This window comes from Myotis yumanensis, unplaced genomic scaffold (genome assembly GCF_028538775.1).
Source record: "Myotis yumanensis isolate MYYU_CA2020_CCGP unplaced genomic scaffold, mMyoYum1.0.hap1 SCAF_2, whole genome shotgun sequence".
Taxonomy (NCBI): domain Eukaryota; kingdom Metazoa; phylum Chordata; class Mammalia; order Chiroptera; family Vespertilionidae; genus Myotis; species Myotis yumanensis.
This window is the reverse complement of record NW_027223753.1, coordinates 79399158-79408375: the sequence shown is the minus strand read 5'-3', so window position 1 is coordinate 79408375 and position 9218 is coordinate 79399158.

Sequence of the window (9218 nt, the reverse complement as noted above, 5' to 3'; positions counted from 1 at the left end):
TAACACACTTTCCTTTGGCTAGATTCCAAAATTGAATCTAACCATTCTATCACCACCCAAATGAGGGATGGTATACTGGAAGGTAAGTTGGAGTGGAGACAGACAATGGTCTTAACTTATTATAATTGAAAATATCTTATGTTTTTGCAATATTTACAAAAATTTACTTCTTTCTGAGCACATAGTTGGGACCCCTACCAAGGGCCTTGGAAGTGACATAGGCAAATAGAATTTCCTAAAGCTTAAGCTTCATTAGGTAAAAAGATAAATGAGGGATACATAACAATGATTAAGCACTGGAGATTCTGTAACTGAGATGACAGGCGGCAAGGGTAACAGCGAGACTTTCCATTATATGACTTTTTATCATTTGGACATTTATATGCCTATTTAAAATTAAATTAAAATGTTTTAATTGAGTTCAAATATTATAAATTGGAAATAAGTGGCAACTACATTAACCACTAAGTGGGCACTGCCAGAAGCCTAACTTTCTGATTTAAAAATAAAAGAGAAAACAATCAGGAACCAACAATTTTTGTGAATAGAAGAGTTTATCCAAGGATTCTGGGGGTTGGCAATAGGCCCCAAATTTCTAGCAAGTAGTGATATGACCATTTCTCATCACCCCTCAGTCTCTTCCCCCTTAGAGGGCCTTCACAAACATTATGCTGAGATATAACCAAGTATTGCATCATGTGATTTCATAGGTATAAAAATTCTACTATTGTAAAGTCAAAAGATGTAGAACTAAAGTTGCACCGTTGCCTTGGCCCACATGTGTTTAATGAGCCCTTGAAATGTGGTTAGTGCGAATTGGGATGTGCTGTTAGTGTAAAATACATACTGTATTTCAAAGATTTAGTACAATAATGATCTCAAAGATAAATTTCACAGAAAATTAATTTGATTACACTCTTAATACTATTCAAATATATTGAGTTAAATAAAACATATTAAATTAATTTCCCCCTTCTTTTTACTATTTAAAACGTGACTACTAGAAAATTTTAAATTATGTACATGCTCACGTTACCTTTCTGTGGGACAGCGCTGCTCCAAAAGCACGCTTCCCCTGCTCCTCCAGTTGGTAGGACCGCTGAGGACCTCACTTGACATGCTTATGCCGCCTTTACCACTTTTAAAGAGAAAGTTAAATTTCAATATATCAAGAGCTAAAAAACTCCCAGAATGAGAAAACTGCATATCTATAACTACAACTGAATAGGTCCAGTAAAGTGCTATATAAATACATCGTTTCACAAGTTTAAAATCATCTCAAGAATTTTCTTTAAAGTAATAAGTACTTTCTCCAAATAGTTCATTTAAAATTTTTTTTTACCAATTCACTTTATACCTCTCTAAAATATCTTAAGTTATATAAAATGAGAGTGATGGACTTCCATAATCGTAAAAAAACAATTGTATAAGAAAAAGTATATAAGCAAGAAAATGACATACAAAAGCTGAAACAATTTCTTAAGCAGTCAAAAATTATTTATTACAGTAAATATTGTACTGGCTCACCATTCAATATCAGCTAATATACAGATCAAAAACATATGTAGGCCGAAACCGGTTTGGCTCAGTGGACAGAGCGTCGGCCTGCGGACTGAAAGGTCCCAGGTTCGATTCCGGTCAAGGGCATGTACCTTGGTTGCGGGCATATCCCCAGTAGGAGATGTGCAGGAGGCAGCTGATGGATGTTTCTCTCTCATCAATGTTTCTAACTCTCTATCTCTCTCCCTTCCTCTCTGTAAAAAAAATCAATAAAATATATTTTTAAAAAAAGAAAAAAAAAAACATATGTAGGATGATTCAACATATAAAAATCCATCAGTATAATACACCACATTGAAAGAATGAAGTCAAAAACCTACATGATCACTTCAACTGATGCAGAAAAGCATTTGACAAAATTCATTACCTTTTTATCATAAAAACATGCAACAAATTAGGAATAGAAGGCAACTGCCTCAACATAAAGGCCTATATAAGAAAAATCAACAGCCAACATCATACCCAATGATGAGGGTCTGAAAGCTTTTCCTCTAAAATCAGGAGCAAGAGCAGGATGCCCACTTTTGCCACTTTCATTCAATATGGAACTGGAAGACGTAGCCTGAGCAATTAAGTAAGAGAAATAAAAAGCATCCAAATTAGAAAGGAAGAAGTAAATGTGGAGAACCAAGGCGGTGGCATAGGTACTTGCCACCTTCCACAACTACATCAAAATTACAACTAAAATACAGAACAATCATCATTCAGAACCGCCTGAAATTTGGCTGAATAGAAGTCCTACAACTAGAGAAGAAAAAAGCACATCGAAACTGGCAGGAGAAGTGGAGGCTTCTAATTGTTCCTCATCTTTGTCAGTACTTGGTATTGTCAGATTTTTCTTTTTATTATTTTAACTATTTTTTAAAACGGTATCTCATAATTTTAATTTACATTTCCTTAATGATTAGTATCGAACATTTTTAACTGTGCTTACTTTATATAAAGACATTTTTTTAGAAACACACACACTTTTTTTAACAATATGTTTTTATTGATTTTGTATTTTATTTTATTTTATTTTATTTTTAAAGCTAAAAGAAGTTTATTTCTCAAGAGTCTCATTTATAATGGCTTTGGCCCAAAAATATATTGAAAATAGATTTTGTTAGAGGAGGGAAACCTAGATTTTTAATGGGACTATCTACACTAATAAAAGAGAAAAATGGTAATTAGCGTACGACCCCTACCCTTCCCATTGGCTAATCAGCATATCCTTATGCAAATTAACTGTCAGCCAAGATGGCGGCCGGCAGCCAGGCAGCTGGAAGCGAACATGAGGCTTCCTTGCTCCAGTGACTGCAGACTCCAACGTTCCCCGCCTGCGCTGCTGGCCTCTGAGCTGGCAGTTTGAAACATTCTAACAAATATAGCCGGCTGGGATCTCAGAGCTGAAGTTATACATTGTTTCGATTATAGAACGGCAAACAAGCCAGCAGCGGAAGCCTCAGAGCTAGAGTCAGAGCTAAAGCTGGCTCAGAAGAAAATAAAAAAAAGAAAAAAAGGAGCGGTTGGGAGCTTCAGTCAAAACTGCCAGCCTGAAAGCAGCCCTCAGCCCTTCACCCAGACTGGCCAGGCACCCCAGTGGGGACCCCCACCCTGATCCAGGACACCCTTCAGGGCAAACCAGCCGGCCCCCAGGCCTCTATCCTGTATAGTAAAAGGGTAATATGCCTCCCAGCACCAGGATCAGCGGAGCCACAAGGCCTCCTGGCACCTGATCAGCATGACAGGGGGCAGCGCCCAAACCCCCTGATCGCCCTGCGGCTCTGTGTGTGACAGGGGGTGGCACCCCAACCCCCCCCCCCCCCGGGTCCTGCTCTGTCTGTGATGGGGTAGAGTCATAACCTCCCCATCGGCCCTGCCCTGAGTGTGACAGTGGTGGCGCCCCAACCCCCTGATCTGCCCTGCTCTGTGTGTGACAGGGGGCAGTGCCCTAACTCCCCTATCGGCCCTACTCTGTGTGTGACGGGGGAGCTCCCCAACCCCCTGATGGGCCCTGCTCTGTGCATGAGAGAGGGGAGCTCCCCAACTCCCTGATGGGCCCTCCTCTGTGCGTGACGGGCGGGGGGGGGGGGGCAATGCCCCAACCCCCTGATTGGCCCTGCTCTGTGCGTGACAGGAGGCAGCGCCCCAACCCCCTGATCGGCCCTGCTCTGTGCGTGACAGGGGGTGGTGCCGCAACCTCCCCATTGACCCTGCCTTGAGTGTGACAGGGGGTGGTGCCCCAACCCCCCAATCAGCCCTACCCTGAGCATGATTGAGGGTGGCATCACAACCTCCCAATCCGCCCTGCTCTGTGCATGACAGGGGGCGGTGCCCCAACTCCCCAATCGGCCCTGCTCTGAGCCCGACCAGGGGCTGCACCTAGGGATTGGGCCTGCCCTCTGCCACCCAGGAGCAGGCCTAAGCCAGCAGGTTGTTATCTCCCGAGGGGTCCCAGACTGCGAGAGGGCACAGGCTGGGCTGAGGGACCCCCCCTTCCCCCCCGAGTGCACAAATTTTTGTGCACCGGGCCTCTAGTTTTATATAATAACACATTGGTCAAGCACATTTTTCCTAGACAACATACTTTCTCTCTACATGTTAAGTATAAAAAAAGCCATTGTCAATGAAGAGCTTAAAAATATTATATCAGAAAGGAGACTAGAGTCGTCTGGGTTCGTCTAACTTTCTACTTTATGCACCAAGGCCAAGGTCTAACAAGCTGCCGAGCTGTGGGAAGACAGTCCCAGGCAGGATCACGGAAGCTGGGGAAGCACCTTTTAGAGAGAGAGAGAGGGAGAGGGAGAAAATCACTAATCAGCTGCCTCCTGCACTCCCTCTTCTGGGGATTGAACCTGCAACCTGGGCTTGTGCCCTGACTGGGAATTGACCTGGGGACCCTTGGTGCATGGGATGACGCTCAACCAACTGAGCCACACCAGCCAGGGTCACACACACATTCTTAATCGTGATTGTACACAGTGACACAATGGGAAAGATTTGCAGTAGCTGGGGTGGGAAAAGACTTCTACAATTCACATTCTACTCTTATTTATATACTATTTAAATTTTGTCAAGAGCAAGTTTATTTAAAATTTTTAAGTTAATTTTTTAAAAATTTCTCCTTTATATAAAACTATCTCTCTGCTTTATTAATCCTTTAACAGGGCTTCATATGCAAAATACAGAGATAGTAGATTATCCAAACAACTATAGGTAATCCAGGCTTTAAAGGGGCTTGCATCTGGATCTATAAAAAGATCTCTTCCATCCTTTCTTTTTAATTTCCTTAGTTCAGACCTCACCATAAAGTAAAAATTGATATTATTTCATTTATTTCTAAAAAAAAAAATCAATGACATCACTTTGGTGACCTTAATTTTTAAAAATAATAAGAAATTAATGTCACACGCTCAAACATTCCTGTCAGATGAAGAAATAAAAGCTTAGAAGGGGGAGCAATGGGATTTTTACTAGAGATCCAAATGTCTATAATTGGAAAGACAACACACCAAGTGCTGATGAGGACACAGAACAACTGGAACTGTCATACACCACTGGTGGGAATATAATATGTTGCAACCAATTTAGAAAGTATTTTGTCTCTTTCTTTAAAAAGTTTCAAAATACCTATACCATATGACCCTGTCATTCCATCAGTAGGTATTTACCTGAGAGAAAGTAAAGCATATGTTCATACAAAGACTTTTACACAAATGTTTATAGGAACTTTATTTGTATATTCCCAGACTACCCAATCATCCTTCAACATATAGGTGGTTAAATAAATTGAGAGATATCCATAAAATGAAATGCTACTCAACAGCAACAACAAAAAGAACATGGGTAAATCTCAAAATAATTATTCTGAGGGAAAAAAGCCTGACAAAAAAAGAAAACCAGCTGTTTGGTTCCACTTACATAAAATTTTAGAAATTAAAACTAATCAATAATGACAGAAAGCAGATCAGTGGGTGCCTGGGAATGGGAGAAGGGTCAAGAGACGATTACAAAAAAGCCAGAGGAAACTCTTGGGGGTGACGGATGTTCACATTATCTTGGCTGTGGTGATGGTTTTGTGGGTGTATATAGATGCCAAAACTTAACAAATTGTGCAATTGAAATAGCTGTGATTTATTTTTATGTCAATTAGCCATCAATAAAGCTGCTAAAAAGCAATATCTGAAAAGGTTTTGACCTCCTTATCATCTATAATAATAAAAGCATAATATACTAATTAGACCAGATGTCCTTCCGGATGAAGCCAGGGCTGTGAGGGAAGCCCGGGTCCCAGGCGCCTGCCAGCGGCCAGAGGGAAGCCCAGGTCCCGGGTGCCAGAGGGAACCCAGTACTGACAGCTGGGGGAAGGAAGGCCTACTCTTGCACAAATTTTGTACATCAGGCCTCTAGTATAAATATTCTATATAATAAAGAGCTAATATGCAAATAGTCATCACACCCTCACACCGTCACACCCTAATGGCTCAGACACTCAACACTGGGGAGAGAGAAATGGGGACCAGCCAGGCTGTGGCCCTGGAGAGGGACAAGCCACCACGCCATCGTCCCAGGTGTCAGTAGCTGGGGCTACAGCCCGGGAGAGGGACAATCCGCAAGCCCCACAGTCCCTGTGGTCCCAGGCACCAGTGGCTGAGCCTGTGGCCCAGGAGAGGGACAAGCCGCCCACCCCTTGGTCCTGGGCACCTGCAGCTGTGTCCCAGGCAAAGCCACCCACCCATGGTTCCCTGTGTCTGTGGCCAACCTGGGCGAAGCCAGCCAAGGTCCTGGGTGCCTGCAGCTGGCCAGAGGAAGGGAAATCTGGGTCCTGGGTGCCTGCGACTGGCCAGAGGAAGAAATCCTGGGTCCTGGGTTTGGGGTGAGGCAGAGGCAGTTAGGGGTGATCTGGCCATCAGGAGAGCAGTTAGGGATGATCAGAAGGGCAGGCAGAGGTGGTTAGGGGCGATCAGGCAGGCAGGCAGAGGAGTTAGGGGCAATCAGGCAGGCAGGCAGGTGAGTGGTTAGGAGCCAGCAGTCCTGGATTGCAAGAGGCAGTCGGACATCCCCCGAGGGGTCCCGGATTGGAGAGGGTACAAGCTGGACTGAGGGGCATGCCCCCAACTCATGCACTAATTTCATGCACCGGGCCTCTAGTATTTCATAAATAAGAAGCTATGCTGATGAGTTTAAACTGCAAGCTGTGGTTTTTAAAACTTAGAAGCATTAGATGATGGTGATTATGAGAAAAGGAATGTCTGAGTCGGGCTGTTTAAGTGGGAGAACACTTTTGTCCTTTCAACTCTTTTTCTCCGACATCCTATTGAATGGCCAAATGCTGTACTCTCCAAAGCAGTCGCCACCAGCACATGCAGCTATTGAACACTTGAAATGTGTCTAGTAAAGGGCTAAATTGTTCATTACATTTTATTTTAATTAATACATTCAATTAATTTAAATTTAAATTATAATAGCCACATGTGTTTAGTGACTTCCATATTGAACAGAGCAACTCTAGAGAACTTGCCAGAATCTGTTTCATTGTCATTCTCCCTCTGATTGCTATTTTAATCTTCCTGTCCTCACCAAAGGGTGACTGATAAAGAAGGTGGTTGCTGGCACTGGTGGTGGAGGCTTCTGCTCAGGGAGATGAAGCGGGCGGGGAGGAGGAGGGAAGCACACTTGAACTTTTCACATCCAACTTAGGTGAACACCTTCATCATCCCAGAAAGTTCTTTGGACAGCACTGCTCTCTAGAGGGTTGCTGGAGGTGTTCGAACATGACAGGTTTAACGTAATGCGCAAAATGAAATTTGCTGTCTTGTTCCTTCCAAAGCCAGGAATTGGAAAAGTCATTGAGCTGTGCAGGCTGCCGGTAGTAAAACACACACAGAAAATACTACAATGAATCAGCCATCAGTGGGCTCAGAACACAGTCTGGTCATCATTGCTCCAGATATCAGGTAAAGACGAGATCTGGAACTTTGGCACTGGGGCTGGATTTTATGTGGATACTTGAAAAACTATCTACAGAATGTACTCTTACATAATGAATAAGCTTCCCTCACTGATAAATGCCAATTTTCCAGTGGACCATGGAAAATTGGCTATTTTTGGCCACTCTGTGGGAGGCCGTGGAGCTCTTACTTGTGCTTTGACGAATCCAGGAAAATGCAAATCTGTGTCAGCATTTGCTCCAATTTGCAACCAGTTCTCTGTTTGGGGGTGAGTGAGAGGGCAAAAATCTCTCAATGGATATTTAGAATCAGATCAAATAAATGAAAGGCTTATGATGTTGCTGTTTTCAGGAAGTTTTTAAATTCAGGTTCTGGTTAGACATGATCAAGAAGATGATAACTAAACATTTCAGCAAGATAGCCATTTCCTGACCATTGTTTTTAGATAACAAGAGGGTTATGATTATAGTTACTTTTCATTGCGATCTTTATTAATGACCACATCAGACTTTATGCAAAATCATGAATATAGGAAAAATCAGACACACAAATCTCTTCTGAGTTATAGAACTTAAAAATAAAGAGAAGCACAGTTATGAGATTGTAAGATGTGGGTTTACATGATGCTAAAAGAGCTTCATTTTTTAATCATCTTCTAAATAAATGTACATAATACAAATTTTAAAAGTTCAAGTGTATAATTATAATTTTAGATGGGTTATCAACCATCAAACATGTTGAATGACACCATACAGTTATTCAGACTTTTCTATGTTGTTTTTTTTTTTTTTAATGAGGCAGCCTGGTCTTATCTTACAGGTCTCTTATATCTTACATATTATATGAAGTACTAGTAAATCATTCAAGACTTGTGTGAAGATCAAGTTTTGTTGAATGGATTTTCATTACTACATCTGTAAGAAGTAAGAAATTAATCACTTTTCCCCCCAAATCAACTTAGATCTAAGCCCCCATTATTATTATTACTATTACTAGTGGCCCGATACACAAAAATTTGTGCACTCGGTGGGGGTGGGGGGAGGGGTTCCTCAGCCTGGCCTGTGCCCTCTTGCAGTCTGGGACCCCTCGGGGGATGACCACCTGCTGGCTTAGGCCCACTCCCCAGGGGATTGGGCCTAAGCTGACAGTCAGACATCCCTCTGGAAGCCTGGGAGCCCTCGGGAGATGTCCACTTGCCAGAAGGGAGCAGGCCTAAGCTGCAGTAGGACATCCTTAGCCCTGCTGAGGAGGCGGGAGAGACTCACACCACCACCGCTGTACTGGCAACCATCAGCCTGGCTTGTGGCTGAGCAGAGCTCCCCCTGTGGGAGCATACTGACCACCACGGGGCAGCTCCTGCATTGAGCATCTGCCCCCTGGTGGTCAGTGTGTGTCATAGTGACCAGTCATTCCCAGTCGTTCTGCTGTTAGGGTCAATTTGCATATTACCCTTTTATTATATAGGAGTGTCTGGCCAGCCTGGGTGAGGGGCTGATGGCTGTTTGCAGGCTGGCCACAGCCCCTTCAGGGTGGGGATCCCTGCTGGGGTGCCTGGCCAGCCTGGGTGAGGGGCTGATGGCTGTTTGCAGGCTGGCCAAGTCCCCCAGTGGAAACCTTCACCCCATGAGGGTGTGGCCATCCTGGGTGAGGGGCTGATGGCTGTTTGCAGGCTGGCCACGGCCCCCAGCCACCCAAGCTCCCAGTGGAGGCTGGCTGGAAGCAGGT